The sequence below is a fragment of the Meles meles genome, chromosome 8 (genome assembly GCF_922984935.1).
Source record: "Meles meles chromosome 8, mMelMel3.1 paternal haplotype, whole genome shotgun sequence".
Lineage (NCBI taxonomy): Eukaryota > Metazoa > Chordata > Mammalia > Carnivora > Mustelidae > Meles > Meles meles.
Window position 1 is genome coordinate 30005279 of NC_060073.1, and position 18844 is coordinate 30024122.

Genomic DNA, 18844 nt, shown 5'->3' on the forward strand with positions numbered 1-18844 from the left:
GGCGGTCCTCACTTTGCACAGGGTAGTGTTAAACCAACTTATGCACATCAGAACTGTGTCCTCACTTGCATTCTTCTGGTCATTGAGGACACAGTTAGATATGCACAAATTTCTTAACATGATACCATGCAAGGCAAGAATGGCTTGGATCCTAGGCTGAACAAGGTCAAAGAAAGAATTCTTGAGTATTGGAAACTAGTGCAAAAATTTACTGATAGTATAACACAGACAAGTAAAGATATTAAAACATGAATGGAAAACTAAGAAACATAGGGGCTAGTTTAGAGTGCTCTAAACACATTTTTTTTAGGCTCTAGAAGAATAAAATTGAATAGGAAGAATGTTAAAGGGTCAATAATTGAAGAAAAATGTTCATTTTCAGATTTTTTTTTTTAAGTGCATATTAAGGGACACTTGGGTGGCACAGTTGGTTGAGCGACTGACTCTTGGTTTCTGCTCAGGTCGTGATCTCAGGCTCATCAGATCGAGCCCCGAGTTAGGCTCTGGGCTCAGTGTGGGTCAGCTTCAGATTCTCTCTCCCTCTGCCCTTACTTCTTGTGCACGCTCTCTCTCTCTCTCTGTCTAAAAGAAATAAATCAATGTTTTTTTTTTAAAATGCATATTAAGTGAGGCACCTAGGTGGCTCAGTTGGTTGAGCATTCGACTCTTGATGTCTGTGTTGGTCATGATCTTGGGGTTGTGAGATAGAGTCCCAAGTCTAGCTCTATGCTTAGCAGGGAGTCTGTTTGGAATTCTCTCTGTCCCTGTCCTTCTGCCCCTACTCCCTGTGTGCTCTCTTGCTCTCTCTCAAATAAGTAGTTTGGTTTTTTTTTTAAGTGCGTACTAAGTGATGAGAGAGAAGGGCTGGGGAGGATCTCAATAAGCAAGTAAAGCCTGTGAGAGAGACTCCAGGGGGCCCCAGCAGAGAACCTCATATGTGTTCCATCAAGTTCAGTGACACAAGACACAGATATGTGACTCCCATATGAGAAAGCAGCCTGTGGCAGTGGAGTAAAAGCTGTGTCTGGGAAGTAATGGACCTACTGCCAACCATAAAACTGACCGCATGAATGCTGGGGGCTGAGTGGGAATCTGGAAGAGCTATGTCAATGGAGCAACATTCAAAGGGATCTTGAAGGGAAGCAAGAAGAACCTATAAAAGTGCCCATGGGAGAAAGATCTGCATTCAAATGTCTGCCAGGTCCAGAATGCCCAAAGCATTCTTACAATAGTACTGGCCAAGAAAGACCTTTCTGATCCCCATGACCTGTCCTTCTTCCCCTTACTTCCACACAAATGGGGTTAGTGGAACAGCTAGAGGATAGAGGGGAAAGAAAGAGAGAAGAAACTCCCATGTCTCCTAGATGGTATGTTCTTATCTGCAGTAGGCACTAGCTGGGAGAAGAGAAAAAACTTAAATACCACACTGAGGCTGAATTTACAACTTAAAGTGACCATAACATTTTATTATCTATAACTATTGATTGTCCAAGTTTTCATTCAGGAGTAGGGAAGGACTACACCTAGATTTAGAGAAATAAACATAAAGTTGCTTTTACTATTATACCCTGGTTCATACACTGGTGACAGTAATTTCAAATACTGCTCCAAGTTGGAGCCCCAGATCGAAAATAAACCTACTGGCCCTGCCTAGTACCCACAAGCCCTCCGTGTAGCAAGGAGCCCACTCAAACTACATGAGAAGATCTCTTTTCTTCTTGATGTCCAGGCTTCCCAAAAAGGGGAGAAAAATCCTTCCCCCCCATGATCCAAGTCTCCTTTTCTACTCCAGGATGATCAATGGTGGGGGAATAAAAATATTTCCTTAAGGGGAAAATTGTTTCCTCCTCCCCACAAGGAGTATAAGCTAACTTATGACTCAGACAAGAAACGATAATAAGATATAGTGAATTTCGCAAAGTTGGTAGTCTTGATAATCCGTGTAGGATCCCCTTTATTCAGTGTAGGGTGAGCTTTCCAGGACAGCCAGGTCTTTACTCTGGTCTTTCCTCCAGTGTGAGGCAAAGAGACAATCAGACTGTGTGCCTTGTCCTCACATGGTCTGGTCTCAGGTCCTAGTCAGGTTTAAGCTCCTATCAGTTTAGACAAGAAGAAATACACATCTTCTAAGAGGTCGTTTTCAGGCATAGAGCATTAAAATTCAAGCTCTAAGGGAAAAAACATGTCCGTAGTGGCCTTGTTTTAAAGATGGACTCAAATTATTCTTACAAATTATTGTAAATACAACATTTGACATCTTAATCTAGAGTATTACCACCTAGGTCATTGTATAAATAAAGGAGTCCATTCAAAAGCCTTCCCAAAACATCTAACCCAAAGTAAATGAAAATTTTCACTTCTGAAAACAGATAATGGTAGCATCTTTCAAATGACATTTCACTGTCTTACAAAAACCATTGGCCCCACCAGGTACCTCATTATATCCATCTTCTCAGCATCAGTAGCATTAATGGGCACACAAATAGAGGTGGAAAAAATCTATCGTCTTATAGCAGGCACCCAAAGGTACTTGATTCACTGCTGTGTGACAGGGTGACATTGGATAGAAATAGATTAAACCACCCACATTTTCTTTTTCAAGTACATTTTGCCTTCTAAGATTTGACATAAACTTTGTTTTTAATACTTATGACTCACTTTTCAGGAGTGGAAATTTTGAATCCATTTCTCAGGATGATTTGTCTCTCTAAGGCAATATTCAGCTCTGCCATCTGAGTATAACCACCACAGATGATGGAGGACTGTAACATAACATATGGCTCAAGTGGTTCTCACGTTGTGAAACGGTTCTTTACACTTCAGTGCAGGCTGAGTGGTATGCCAATGGTTTACCACCACCTGAGTCCAGTGCTGTGCGTAACAACACACTGATATGTCTGATCCATGCAATGACCGCTCCGTAATGCTGGCTGCCCCCTCGTCTCATCTTTCCTTTTCTCTCTGCTGTCGTCTGTCATTTCTCCTGGGTTCCTCCCAAGCTTTTCAAATTTTGGCCAAAACAATAACATAAATAGATGTGAGGAAGTATTTCAAGTTCATATAAGTGAAAGTTGCCGTTGAGAGCGACCAGAGACTTTTGCCAAGTCACAGTGATCACCAGACCTGTTCGAGAACCTAAAGAAGAAAGAGAAAAACAGTGCCCATAAAGAACTGTCAAGTATCCAAAATGTACATGGTTTCTCCAGTTGTTCCATGTAAATTCCCATCTCCTGGACCCACTGCTGCATATGTCTCCTTGTTTCCCTGGACCTCTGCTGTTCAGCAGTAGGACTTTTGGTTCTTTCTAGTTCCCACTGTGAGTTGGATGAATTGCAGTATCTCTCCAGGTCATCAGTTAGCTTCTCTGCTTCACTTGGAAAGTAGACATTCTCTGTTGACTCCTCCAAATCCACTCCCCACCCTTCTCTGCTTATACTTAGGAATCTTGACCTCATCATCCACTAGGCCCCATGATACCCTGGCTTCTTGCTGAGTTCAGCCATTGGTGGAGGAGGGGGCTGGCATGAGTTGAGAGATTAGGAGGAGAGAGAGTCCGAGACATTCATACCTCAGCTGCAGAGTTAAAGGTGATGATTCTTAAACTTTGGCGTTCCTCACATGTGCATGTTCCTGCCAAACATCTGGGAGGAGTTCTCATGATGTGTTTACATGTAATGTATTTTCATCAAATTAGAAAGAGTCAGATATTTTAGTCACAATTGAATATAACCATTGTCTCTTTCCGTCCTGAATTCCCTTCCATCACGCTATCCTTTTATCAGGTGTCATTGGAGTGGCTGTGGTTATTTTAGCATCCAGGTAAGGAGACACTGAGATGGAGACTCGTTTTATTGGGTTTAGTGGAATTTAATTATGGTGGTTCATAGTCTCTTCCATGTATAGTTAGGTTATTGTTCATAAGGCTTCACAGGCTAGAAAGTGGCAGAGTTACATCTGATTCTAATACTGGGGATCTGTATTGCCTTTCCCATGTCTGGTGATCATTAATGAGCCTTTGATTCCTCGGCCTCTTGCCAGCATTTGACACCTCCCTTCAGACTCCAGCATACTTTTGTGGTCTTGTTACTGGGTCTTATCTCTCAGTACTGTCTACCTGTACTCTTCACTCTACCAAGCTAGAATTCTTGCCTTTGCTGAAACTTGCTCGCATTGCCCATGCCTTCCTTTGGCTTGAAATAATCTTCCTCAATCACAATCACTTAGGTTTTTTTTAACTTCTTGCTAGCTTGAAGATGACATAAAATTCAAAATGCAATATCACAGCAAGAATGGTTATTGCACATCATCAATCCAAGGAGTAGTTGGAATTAGCCATGACACACACAAAAAATTTGAAATGTCCTGAAATCTTACAAATCCTACATAAAATAAAGTTGCTTTCCTCTATTTGACAGTTCATAAATTTTAAATGTCATTATCAAAAATATGTTTTATATTATCATGTAAAATATGCTATTTTCCAGGATTTTGTGATGGTTATGGTACTTATCAGATTATCAAAGTTTGTGACTTGTGATTTCTTTTAAAGAAATAAAGGCTGTTTTGTTTTCTTTTCCCTAGTAAGGTACCGCAAATTATGTAAGTGTTAGACCCCCGGAAGTCTGTACCCACCCTTCCAGGCTCACAGTTCCTCAGGGCAGTCATTTCCTACAGCCACAAGTGTAATTATTTCCAGGAACTACCTTTTGTCTTTGCCTCTTCTAACCCAGGGTGGTAAAGCCTACCTGATAATCATAGGTGGTTTAATCTCCCTCCTTGGTTTCCCTTAACTCTAATCACACTTTTTATATAGGTCCTTTATGAAAATTCCCATAGTGATCCCATCAGAATGTGCTATCTCCTGCTGTGATCCTGACTGATACAACTTGTAAAAAGCAAAATAATGTGATGCATTTTAAGGAAAATTTTCTGGAGCTATTATAGGCTTATCTTGATCCATATTTATCTCCAACCAACATGGTATAGGGCAGGAGTTCTCAAACTTTTGGACTTAGAACCGATTTACACTCTGAAAAATTATTGAGAACTCTAAAGAGTTGGATTTTATTAATGTTGGAATTACATATGCACACACACATATACACACATACACATACATATACACACATACACACAGAGATAAAAATTTTAGAAATTTATTTATTTTAAAATAAAACCAATAAGCCTAATATATGTTAATATAAATGACATATTGTTATGAAAAAGAGCTATTTTCAAGATAATTAGTGAGAATAATGATATTATTTTACATTTTAGCAAATCCTTTCATGCCTAACATAACAAAGGGCAATTGGATTCTCATACCGGTCTTGGAATTCCATCTCTTGCAATATCATGTCATGAAACTCTTGGGAGACTCCACCGTATACCTTTGAAAGAACGAAAGTGAAAAAGGCAAATAATATCTTAGTATTACTAAGATAATCTTTACCTCATAGGCCCCCTGAAAAGGACTTGGGAACATACAGGGTTTTCTGAACAACACTTTGAGAATCAATCACTGGTGTAGAGAAAGAGACTGATTTGAGAGTCAAGATCCTTACATTTTGGTCCTAATTCTGCCATCTCTCAGCAATGCGGTCTGCAATAAATTATTTAACTTTTTAAAAACATAGTTTCCACATATACTAAGTGAAGCATGCAAGCAGAACTTAAAATATTACCAATACTAAAATTCTTTAATTCTTTAACATAATTAAATGTTTACTTAAAGAAGTATTAACTGTCTTTGAGTCACTTTGGAAGTTACCTAATGAGATGTCAGTATGGTTCATCCAGATGTTAATGGAAATCAAATGCCATAATGTTGAGCTTCATTTCTGAAGGCAAGCATCAGAAAAATAAAGAAGGAAAACATTATATCTAATTATGATTTATTTTGTTGAGAAATGCATATTGGAACTCTCAATCTCAACATTGCCAAACAACCATTAAAAATACAATGTGGTTATGATGAAACATGTTAAAGCCTCCTTAGAAAATTACAGTAATGATTCCCAACTTCCCATGAGCTAGGAACTTAAAGAATTAAGTGGCAAATATGTGGCCATCCTTAAATATACTTGGCATAAATGTTGTGAGTCCCCGCCACCCCTCCAAATGTAATTGTGGGTTAAACAATATTATTAAATTCTGAGGGTAGAAGTGCTCCTATTTTAAGAACTGAAGTTTAGGAAAAACAATATCCTCTGCTGCTGACTGGCTGGGTTGGACAAAGGGCAGAGATGGCTTTTGTAACTCTCCCCACCCTTCCTGGGATGTGTCCAGCCCATTGAGCAGCCTTGTTATGGAACATCCAGTTAAACTGGATCTCTGGGGGTGGAGCGGAGGTTGTACTGCATCAGTGTGAGAGCAATGTGCACCAATAACACAATCCCTGCTTCTCCTTAATTTTTTCTGGGGTTTGATCTCATATCTAGACACACAAAAAACGGCCACTGGCATACGGGAAGAGTGATGATGGTAGAGACCAGGGGTAAGGGGGAAAGAAAGAATGGATCCATTGAGGAAGTCAGTTGTTGTTAGCTAGGTAGGGCAACATCGATACAATAGACATCTGTTCCATTGGGAAAAGAATTTTGTTTAACATACGGAGTTTTCAGTGTAAGTCATGCTCTTTGGGTATGTCATAAAATGATCTAACCTGTTGATAGTAGGCTGGAGTATTGGAATCCTCACCCTTTACACCAGTGGAAACTGCTAATAGAATTTGGTTTTCTTTGTGGTTTCTCCAAATGCACACTGATCATGAACTTTTTGAGTCATAGCTCAAGTGCTGTAAGTTGAGCTAGCTCTGAACTGAAAATTGAATTTTGTGGCTAGCCTGTCCTCAGTTGTTCAGCATTCAAAAAACTTTTATTGAGCATCTGCATATGCAGGCAATGCAGGTTCAACAGTTAGTAAATAGTCATGATCTTTGCCCAACAGACCTTAACACCTACTCTTTCTCCAGTTAGCAATATCATCGTTCCAGAAATTAGGAGATCATCTGTTCCCAAAGGGCAATTGACTAAGCTGGATGGAACAATCCACCCCCACCCCTCAAGTTATCGATTTTAAAATAGGGGTTCAACTGTGTTATTCTCTGTCTCTGTCTCTCTCTCTCTCTCTCACACACACACACATTTTATGATTTTGATGTCACATTTTACCTTTTTATCTTGTGTATCCTTAACTAATTATTGTAATTATAGTTATTTTTACTACTTTTGTCTTTTATCCTTTATACTAGTTTTACAAGTGATCACTCCACTAACTTTACTATATATTTAACCTTCCCAGTGATATTTATCTTTCCATATTTGTTTATATTACTATTTAGCACCCTTTCTTTTCAAATTAGAAAAGTCCCTTTACATTTTTTGTAAGGCCAGTTTAGTGGTTATGAATTCCTTTAGCCCTTGCTTGCTTGGAAAATTCTTTATCTATCCTTTACTTCTGAATGATAACTTTGTTATCATTCTTGGTTGGAAGTTTTCTTTCAATATTGTGAAAATAACATGCCACTTCCTCTGGTATGTAAAGTTTCTGTTGAAAAAATCTGTTGATGGTCTTATCAGGTTCCCTTGCATGTAACATGTTGTTTTTCTTTTGCTGGTTTTAATATTCTCTGCTTGTTTTTGACTTTGACATTTTAATTATAATGTGTCTTGTTATGGGTTTCTTTGGGTTTCTCTATTTACAACTCTCTGGGCTCCTGTATGTGGATATCTTTTTCCTTCTCCAAGTTAGGAAAGCATTCAATCATTATTTATTCAAATAAGATCTCTGCTACTTTCGGTCATTCTTCTTCCCTATCTGAATGGTAATCTGTTTGATATGTCCCATAGGTCCCTTAAGCTATCTTAACTTTTTTCATTTTTTCTTTTTATTGCTCTGGTTGGGTGAGTTTCATTGCTATATCTTTGAGTTGACTGATCCTTTCTTCTGCTTCATCTAGTGGGCTATTGAACTCCTCTAGTATATTTTTCAGTTTAGTTTAAAATTCTTCAGCTCTGTGACTTCCATTTGATATTTTCTCTTTTTTTCTTCTTTTTTAAGGATTTTATTTATTTATTTATTTGAGAGGGAGAGAGAGCACAAGAAGGGGGAGGGGTAAAGAGAGAGGGAGAAGCAGACTGCCTACTGAGCAGGGAGCCCAATGTAGGACTTGATCCCAGGACCCTGGGATCATGACCTGAGCCAAAGACAGATGCTTAAATGACGGAGCCACCCAGGCACCCCATTTGATACTTCTCATGTTTCCTATCTCTTTGTTAATAGTCTATACTGTGTTCTTCCAGTGGTTAACATCTTTATGACCATAACTTTGAACTCTTTATCAGGTAAATTACTCACCTCCTTTTCATTAAGGTTTTTCCTGAAGTTTTCTCTTCATTCAGAATATATTCCTGTTTCCTCATTTTGCTTGACTTCATGTGTTGGTTTCTATACAGGAAATGAAACAACTATGTCTCCTAGTCTTAGAAGGAGTGGACTCATCTAACAATGAACCCCGTGTTTCAACCCTGCTCTAGCTCTTTGTTGTCTCTCAAAACTTTGTGCTTGTCCAAGCAGCCTATTATACTTCTAATAGATCCCATAGATGAGGGTGTGCCAAGACGTGTCAGTGTCCCAGAGTACCTCTGTGCCTAGATCAGGCTGACCGGAAGCCAGACCCTCAGACATCAAATTTTAAAATATGCAAATATATACAGTCCTGTGGAACTGCGAGCAAAACCCTCCTGGCCACCAGAACCAAGCAATCAAAGTGGCCCCTATGTTATGCTTAGCGAAATAAGTCAGTTGGAGAAAGACAACTATCATATGATCTCCCTGATATGAGGAAGTGGAGATGAAACGTGAGGGGTTTGGGGGGTAAGAAGGGAGGGAGACAAACCATGATATACTCTTAATCTCACAAAACAAACTGAGGTTTGCGGGGGGGGGGGGGGGTAGGGAGAGGGTGGTGGGGTTATGGACACTGGGGAGGGTACCTGTACCCATGGGGCTAATAATACATATATGTTTATAAAAAATTTTAAAAAAATTTTAAAAAGGGTCCCCTAGATGGCAACCACAAAACTCAGAGAACCAGAAATATGTCAAAATTCCCATCTGGGAGGTGCTGGTACTCTAGACCAAAGAGAGCACAAAGATGATGCTCACCAATCTCCATCCCCATGTTTTCCAGCTTCTAGATGTGTGTGTGAAATTAGATACCTGCACTCAAGTTAATGTTTTAATATAAGCAGGTGAGCCTCTTTCACTTTAACTCTGGGTGCAGTCAGCTTCCTCTGAGCTTTACCCTAAGGCAGATGAGATCAGGAACAAGGTAAAGATGCCTATTCTCAGCACTTTCATCCAGCATAGTATTGGAAGTCCTAGCCACAGAAATTAGGCAAGAAAAAGAAATAGAAGGCATCCATATTGGAAAGTAAGAAGTAAGACTGCCACTATTTGCAGATGACATGGTATTATATATAGTAAACCCTAAAAAAGTGTTAGAAAAAAGACAAATTCAGGAAAGTTATAGGGCACAAAGTCAATACACAAAAATCTGTTGTTTCTATACACTAATAAAGAACTATCAGAAAGAGAAATTAAGAAAGCAATCCCGTTTACAATTGCATCAAAAAGAATAAAATACCTACAAATCAATTTAACCAAGGAAGTGAAAGACCTATATATTGAAAAATATAAGACATTAATGAAAGAAATTGAAGACTACACAAATAAGTGGGAATATATTCCATGTTCATGTATTGGAAGAATTAATATTATTGAAATATCCATACTACCCAAAGTTATACACAGATTCAATGCAATCCATATCAAAATTCCATTGTCATTTTTCACAGAAATAGAAAAAACAATCTTAAAATTTGTATGGAACCATAAAAGATCCTGAATAGCCTAAGAAGTCTGGAGATAGAACAAAGCTGGAGGCATTACACTCCCCAATTTCAAACTTTATTACAAAGACTTAGTAATTAAAACAGTATGGCATTGGCATAAAAATAGACACACAGCTCAATGAAACAGAGACTTAGATTAATGTAACAGAATAGAAAGCTCAGAAATAAACCCATGCATATATAGCCTATTTATGACATGCAAAGGAATGAAACAGGACCACTACCTTTTACCATTCACAAAAATTAACTCAAAATGGATTAAAGACTTGAACATAAGACCTGAAGCCATAAAGCTTCTTAGAAGAAAAGATAGGCAGTAAGCTCTTTGGCATAGGACTCGGTGATGATTTTTTTAATCTGACACCAAATGAAAAAGCAGCAAAAGCAAAAATAAATGGGACTACATCCAACTAAAAAGCTTTTGCACAGTGAAGTAAAACATCAATAAAATGAAAAGACAAACTACTGAATGGGAGAAGATATTTGTAAAGTATATATCTGATAAAGGATTAGTATCCATATATATAAAGAGTGCCTACAATTCAGTTGCAAAAACAAACAAACCCCTGATTAAAAATGCAGATCCGAACAGACAATTTTTCAGAAAAGACATACAGACAGTGAACTCGAACATGAAAAGTTGCTCTACATCATTAATCATCAGGGAAATGCAAATCAAAACCACAAGGAGATATCATTTCATACCTATTAGAATGGCTATTATCAAAAACACTAGAAATAACAAATGTTGATGAGACTGTGGAGAAAAGGAGCTCTTATGTACTCTTGGTGAGAATGTAAATTGGTACAGCCACTATGGAAAATAGTGTGGAGCTTCCTCAAAAAGTTAAAACAGAACTACCATCTGATCTAATAATTCCACCTCTGGGTCTTCATCCAAATAAAATGAAAACACTAACTCAAAAAGATATAGATGCCCCCCCATTTTTACTGCAACATTATTTATAATAACCAATATGTGGAAACAACTTAAGTATCCATTGATGGATGAATGGATAAAGAAAGTGTGGTGTATATATAGGGGCACCTGACTGGTTCAGTCAAAAGAGCATGCAACACTTGATCTCAGGGTCATGAATTTGAGCCCCATGCTGGGTATAGAGAGTAATAAATAAACAAATAATTATTGTGTGTTATATGTGTATATATATACACACACACACACACACATACATATATATATATCTCAGTGCATTGCAAATGGCAAGAGTTCATTCTTTTTTGTGGTTGAATAACATTCTAATATATATATTTTCTAATATATATACAAAGATATAGATATATATCTGTGGTTGAATAACATTCTAATATATATATAAGATATACGTATATCTAATATTTATAGAGAGAGATATATACAAAGATACATATATCAAAGTTATCTATATATATACATGTATCAAAGATATATATATATATCAAAGACATCTATGTATATACATTATCAAAGAGATATATATCTCTTTGATATATATATTATATATATATACACAAAGATATATCTATATCTTTGTGTATATATATATATTAGAATATATATATATTGGAATGTTATTCAACCACAAATAGGAATGAAATCTTGCCAGTTGTAACGCATTGATGGACCTGAGATTCTGCAAATCCAACAAGCTTCCAGGTAGTGTTGATGCTTCTGGTCTGAGGACCATACTCTCTCCCTTTCTAGACCATACACTGGACATCCTGCTCAAAGGGTTGCATATCACAAGCTTTGTCCCTGGGTCCATCTTCCTGACTATAGCCCACATTACTGGTATGCATACCACCAGGACTGAGGTCCACTCCAAGGAGTGGCTATTTGAGGGTGAGGTGACAGAGCTTAGACATGCAGGGATGTCCATGATTGCATATGAAAATGCCCATGGTGTGAGATGATGAAAGAAGGGGTACAGGAAGAAAAGAAGGAGGTGTATTAGGAGTGGGTGGGAGGTTGGTGGGCAGGGTTTGGCTCTCCCCACACTGCCAAATTCCAGTAGGGAACCAGAAGAAGTCCAAGAATTCTGTTTCAACATGGCCATATAGTTTGTTATGAAGGCAACTTTGTCAAGGTAGGAGGACGTACAAATTTTATTTTATAGTTCAATATGTAATAGTTTAATAGTTTGTTAAATATTTAGGCAAATAGTATGTGAGCCTCCCTTCTTATTGCCTGCCCTGACTTGGGCCATGCAGTGTTAGGGGCAGGTCCCTACAAAGATTTGCTTCAAGCCAGACCAAGAGTCCTGTGGGAGGTGGAACTGGCCAGAACAAAATTTCACTAGGAATGTGCAGAAATTCTGGCAAAGATGTGCAGTGGGAGGTGTTACCTAACATCTGGATGATATTTAAATATTTGGAAAATATCAAAATATGATAAGGCAAAATGTGATAAGACTGTATGTACTTGATAAAAAGATGGTCTCATCCTCAGAAAGCTTACAATCACATTAGAGAGGATATAATCAAAGATAAATAATACCTTAGCAACAGGTTATCTGATACATTGACTATGTATACACACACACACACACACACACACACACACACTGTGAGGAACTATTGAACACTCAAGCAAGTTAAATAACATCTAAAATGTTGAGGACATTACATTAGTTTTGTACCTAATAGAGAAATGGCAAAAACTAGAGAGAATTACCAAGTATTATTTCAGTGGATTTGTACTTGACTTTTCAACATGAAGGTTTGCAACAAGATTCCAAAACCACAGTCACACCTCTGTGTACACAGAAAACCAGAGTACAAAATGTTCTTTTCTTCGCAAAATCATTGAAAGTCCTGACAAATCAAATTTGGAACATACTTGCTGTTAATACCCACCAGAGTTTCTTTCTTATTGGATAAATGCAGTGGCTATTAGAGACCAAGACTGGCCAGTTCAATTAGGAGCAGTATCAGGTGTGAGGAGCCTTGGCCCAGAAGTCAGAGACCACTGGATTTTTTTTTAAAGATTTTATTCATTTATTTGACAGACAGAGACCACAAGTAGGCAGAGAGGCAGGCAGAGAGAGAGAGAGGGAAGCAGGCTCCCCGCTGAGCAGAGAGCCCGATGTGGGGCTGGATTCCAGGGCCCCGGGATCATGACCTGAGCCGACGGCAGAAGCCTAACCCACTGAGCCACCCAGGCACCCCAGACCACTGGATTTTAATCTCAACTCTGATTCTAATGAGCTACGCAACCCAGGGAAGCTGTTAAACCTCTCTGTGACTCCTCTTAAAACTAACATGACTGTGAGGGCTTCAGCATTCTGTGGTGTCTATGAAAATATTATTGTTTTCACTCGTCAAGTATTGCTGCTGATGGTATGACGTTCTGTTGCCCAAAGAACTGACACACATGAGAGTCAAAGAGGAAACAGAAGTCGAGTCTCATTTTTGCTGCTGAGAATATCAAGGCTCAAGTTTGGAAAGAATCTGTGCCAGTTACGGCTCACGTATACACGGGAAATTTATTGATTTGAAATTAAAAGTCCCATGAATAGGCAAGGTTTTCAGGTGTTCATTCTCCTAGGTTCAAGTTCAATGAAAAGTCACTCACTCTGCAGTCTAGGCTCGTGTTTGAATTTCCCTACAGTCCCACAAGGCAGGTATCATGATTCCCCTTTATTAAATACAAGTACCCACTTCATGGATTTGTGTCGAATTTAAAATAAAGCTATGCATTAAAAAAAGCATCCAGCACAATCCCTGGCACAAAGTTAGAGCAATAAATATCAGCTATTTAGATGTATTTATATACATTATTATATATAATACATTACACATATTTTATTGTCCATGCTAATGGACTTTGAATTGTGCTCCAAGGAAAATAAAAGTTTCCATGGCTTCCAGAAACAATGAAATATCTGCCATCAGTAATGAGAATTACTGAGTAAGGAGTCCATTTGTTGATTTTTTGAAATTTAGTTTACGTATTTGTATGTTCTGCATAAAACTTGGCTTGAAATAAATGGGCTTGATGGCTAAAAAATATATATATAAGCCACTGATGTGTTCCAATCTATTAATTTACAAATTATAAAACTAAATCACAAAGAGCTGAAGTTCTTAAATTCTCTGCTTTGAACATCTTAATAATATTTGTTAGGACATACTTGGTTGCAAGTAACAGAAAATCCAAATTAACTTGCTTAAATAATAAAGGCAAATGATCAGTCACATAGCTAACAGAAAGGCCTTTAAGTAGGGCCTATGTCCCGGTTGGACTGATTCAACAGCACCTCAGTGATGTCATCACGTCCTGTCTGTCCTATTTGCCTCCCCATCAGTTTTATCTTGTCACTGGCTTCCCTGTGATGCAAAATGACTGCAACTATTCCAGGCTTGAAGACCATCCCGGGCTATCCAGAAAGAAAGAGTGCTGACGTGTCAGCATGCCATGTGAGAATGCTAACATTCACCTTGATTGTACCGGTTTGGGTCATATGTTTACTTCTAAGCCTTTCTATGTCCAGGAGGATTAAATATGCCATTCAGGGCACAACTTTGAAGTTGAGTTGGATGTTATTCACCTTCCTGCAAAGCACACAGGCTGTGAATGAGGTATATGCTCAAACAAAAACCTAGATACCATTCGGAAGAGAGGGAGAGGGAACAAGGGCTAATACAGTCTAAAATGTGTGGTTTTGGGTGAGTTACCTCCCTTCCCCTATCAAATAAGATATTGGACTTCCCTTCCCTTATCAAATAAGATATTGGATATCAAATAAGATATTGGACCAGGGATCTCAAATGTTTATATGCATAAAAATTGCCCAGGTTACTCATAAAACTGCCAATTCAAAGACCCCATGCTAGGCAGCTTATGTTTTTCTAAGGGTCACACATAGAGAAACACTGGACAAGATCAGGGCTACTGAAATTGAGGGCCAAGGACATGTGCCCATTTATGAATTGTTTGTTACTGCTCTGTAATGGGGGTAAGGAGCTCATTCCAGAATACAGATCAACTGTGACACTCAGTACACCATTAGAGCTATTTTTTTTTCAGTACCTATTATGTGCCAGGAACAGTTTTTGACACCTGCGTGTCAGTAAAATGAGTAAAAACAAAACCCTAAAACTTACTATGCCCTTGCAAAGTTTGTCCTAGCAAACCTAAATTCACCCAGTTTCCCATCATTCTAGGTACAGAGAATAAAAGAAACATTGAGTTAGATAGGAAATACAGCAGAACGATATGTAGTCCACTTTAATTAGAAAATATGCTTTTTTTTTAAAATATAAGACTTTCTTGATGAAAAGAGCAATACACTGATAACTGGATCACAGTAGAGTTTCATTCTCTAATTATACTGATTATCAGAGGCCAGCATCTCTGCAGACACTGATAACCAGGGCATAGAGAAGGTGGGTCATGGTGAGACATAAAGGGCTCCAACGCATGGGGGACCACAAGGCACTAGACGCCACAAAAATCTCACCCTTCAGGCAGCAACATGGAGAAAGTGAGGGCAGGAACAGTTTACATGGCCCTAAGGACTTTTTCCCTTGTTATGCCATTGTTGTCAACCAGATAATACTTCCTTAATATGATGTTCTGGGATTAGGTGGCTGATTCATAGCGAACCTAAATTCAGAAATGGCCCCATGCCACAGACGAAGGCTGGGCAACAGGGCAAGCTGGTACTGATCCTTGTTTTCTGGTTGAAGCACATCCTTTGTGACAAATCATATATCCTTCCATTTATATGTTTCTCTGGGGTATGTTATATTACAAAACATTTTTCAGGGATAATATTTCAAAATTCTGTTGGAATGAGACAAAGGAGCTTAAATTTAGAAAATTAGATTCACCAATTTCGGCATCCTTGTATTTTAGAGTTAGATGTTTGAAAAGCAGTGTTGGGTGATGTAAAAAGCCCAGACCCTGAAGATAAATAGATTTGAGTTTCAATGCCAGTTCCGTCCATTCAACTCTGTCACTTGGACCTTAATTCATAAATGTTGGTGATACTTGTACTTACTTCTTAAGGTTATTGTGAGAACAATAGGAGCAATTCATCTAAAGCATTTAGCACAATGCCCAAGCACTTAATAATCCAAATTAAACATAAACCAAAAAATCTAATCAGCAAGTTAAGATTGTAATAAATGTAGCAGGTATACTGGTAGTAGTAAAGATCTAGGTTGGTGTAAGAAATCTTTTTATTCTCTTTCTGATAACCACACTCCAGTTTTTCTCTCAGAAGTCACCTACATCCTGCCCCTCCCCCAATCCATATGCTGAAGGATGAGTTGATGCCACCTCCAGATTCATGACTAAAGCCTGATGGGTCAGGTTATTGCATGACACCACCATTGTGATGGCTTTAGGCATGAGAACATGACCCAGTTGCAGCCAATGACAATTTTGCTGGGAAAGCTGAGAGAAACCTAACTTTATTCTCTTGAACTTGAAACTTGAAGAAGGTGCCCATGGCTTTTGGCAGTTGTTTGCCCCGGATGGGGTAAGAGGAGACACAGGGAAGCCAACACAGAGAAGAGCAGAGCTCAGTGATGAAGAGAAAGAGTCCTGATGACATAATTTGATGCCTAAATTCACCTGTGCCAAATTTAGTTAAATGAGACAGTAAGCTCCCTTTTTGGCTTGCATTATTTTTGCAATCTAAAGAGCCTAAACTGGGGCACCTGGGTGGTTCAGTCATTAAGCGTCTGCCTTTGGCTCAGGTTATGGTCCCAGGGTCCTGGGGTCGAGCCCGCTTCAGGCTCCCTACTCAGCAAGAAGCCTGCTTCTCCCTCTCCCACTCCCCCTCCTTGTGTTCCGTTTCTCACTGTCTCTCTGTCAAATAAATAAATAAAATCTAAAAAAAAAAAAAAGAGCCTAAACTGATATACCCACAGATGCACATGGTGACATACTTTTATTAGATAAGAGACCTAGAAAGTCTCCAGCTAATTTTCCGAGGCTGGTAGATAAGTAATGGTAGGGGTGGGGGAAACATACGATCATCTCAATGAATACAAAAAAGATTTGATAAAATTCAGTATCCATTGATGATTTAAAAAAAAAGAACTCAAAAAATCAGGAATAAAAGGAACCTTCCTTAATCTTAATCGAATAAATGGTATCTGGAAAAAACCCCAGCAAATAATCAGCTGAGTGTATCCTTAAAGAGTTCCCTTGGAGACTGGAAACAAGACAAAGACAGTTCTAATCATAACCTCTACTTAATCTTGTTGGGTATACTAGAGGCCCTAGATAGTGTGATAAAGCAAGACAAATAAAGAAAAGACACAACAATTAGGGAAGAAGAAAGAAAAAGTCATTTACAGATTATATAATAATGGCATTAAAAAATCCAAAAGAATCTACTTTATATTGTAAGGGAAGGGAGAGATTTTAGCAAGGTTGCTAGGATACAAAGTCAATAAAGAAAAATAAACAACATTTCTGTACCAAAAACAAATAGAAAATAAAATGTGAAAAGGTGATACTATAACCATTGCATTGTTACTACTAAGTACCTAGAAACAAATTGTTTTAAAATTATGCAAGATTTCTACAGAGAAAATTATAAAATTATATTGAGGTATATTACAGAAGACCTGGTTTAATGGGAAGATATACCATATTCATTGGCCAAAACACTCAACAGAATTTGGGGATTTTGTTCTGTATTGTTTTGTTTTAGAACTTCACAAGCTGAATTTAAAACGTACGTATACGGTAATACAAAGGACAAAATATATCAAAGGCAATCTTTTTTTTTAAGACTTTTAATTTATTTTTAGAGAAAGAGAGCAGAACAATTGAGAAAAACACGAATAGAGAGGGGAAGAAGGGGAGGAAGAAGCAGACTCCCCACTGAGCCAGGGCCCAACATGGGGCTCGATCTCAGGACCCTGGGATCACGACCTGAATTGAAGACAGACACTTAACCAACCAAGCCATCCTAATCCAAGGCACCCTTATCCAAGACAGTCTTAAATAAGAAACACACACACACACACACACACACACACACACACACACACACACAAATAAGCACAATGGCAGAGGATTTGCTCCAACAGATACCAAGGTATGTTGATGTCAAAGCTACAGTAATTAAATCTTTGTGAAACTGGTACAGTAATAAAGAAACCAACAGACAAGAAAAGCATATCCTAAAAAAGGACCCATACCTATATGGACTTTGATTTAGAAGTAAGTAGCACAGGGCATGGCGAAAGGACAGGTTTTTTTGGTTTTTTTTTTTTAATAATGCTGAGATACTTGACTATATATGTGGGAAAAAATGAAACTGGGCTTAAAAGGTACTGACCTCATTGATAAACAGGCACATGCAATTTAAAAATCGTAGGGACATATCACTGCACACATCAGGACACCTGAAATACCAAGTGGTTTGAGGATGTGAGGCAATAGGCATTTTCACACACAGCCAATGGGAGTGTAAATTGGCTCAATTGCTCTGGAGGACAGGTTGACATGATTTATTAAAGGGGAAGAAATGCACACTCTATGCCCCAGAAATCCAGTTCTGCTCCAGGAATACGCCTACGCACAGAAACATCCAGAACGAAGCATATACGTGGTTTGTCATGACCGGAAGCTGGAGACAACCCGAACATCCAGCAGCCATAGAAGGGATTCTTCCTGTGGTGGGATATATTCATGTGAAGGAATACTAGATAGCAATAATGGTGACCAAACATTAGTTAAATATGAGTGGGCGTGCGAAACAGCCTAGAACCAAGACAGCAGAAACACACTGCAAAGTTACATCTTGAAGTTCAATATAGGCAGAACTTAAAACATACTGTTTTGTGTGTTTACAGAGGTGGTAAAATGATTTAAAAAAAAAAAAAAAGGCAAGAAGAAGCCTGATGGAGAAAGGGATGTCTAGGGATGGTCAATATTCTATCAGCGCTATCCAGAAGAA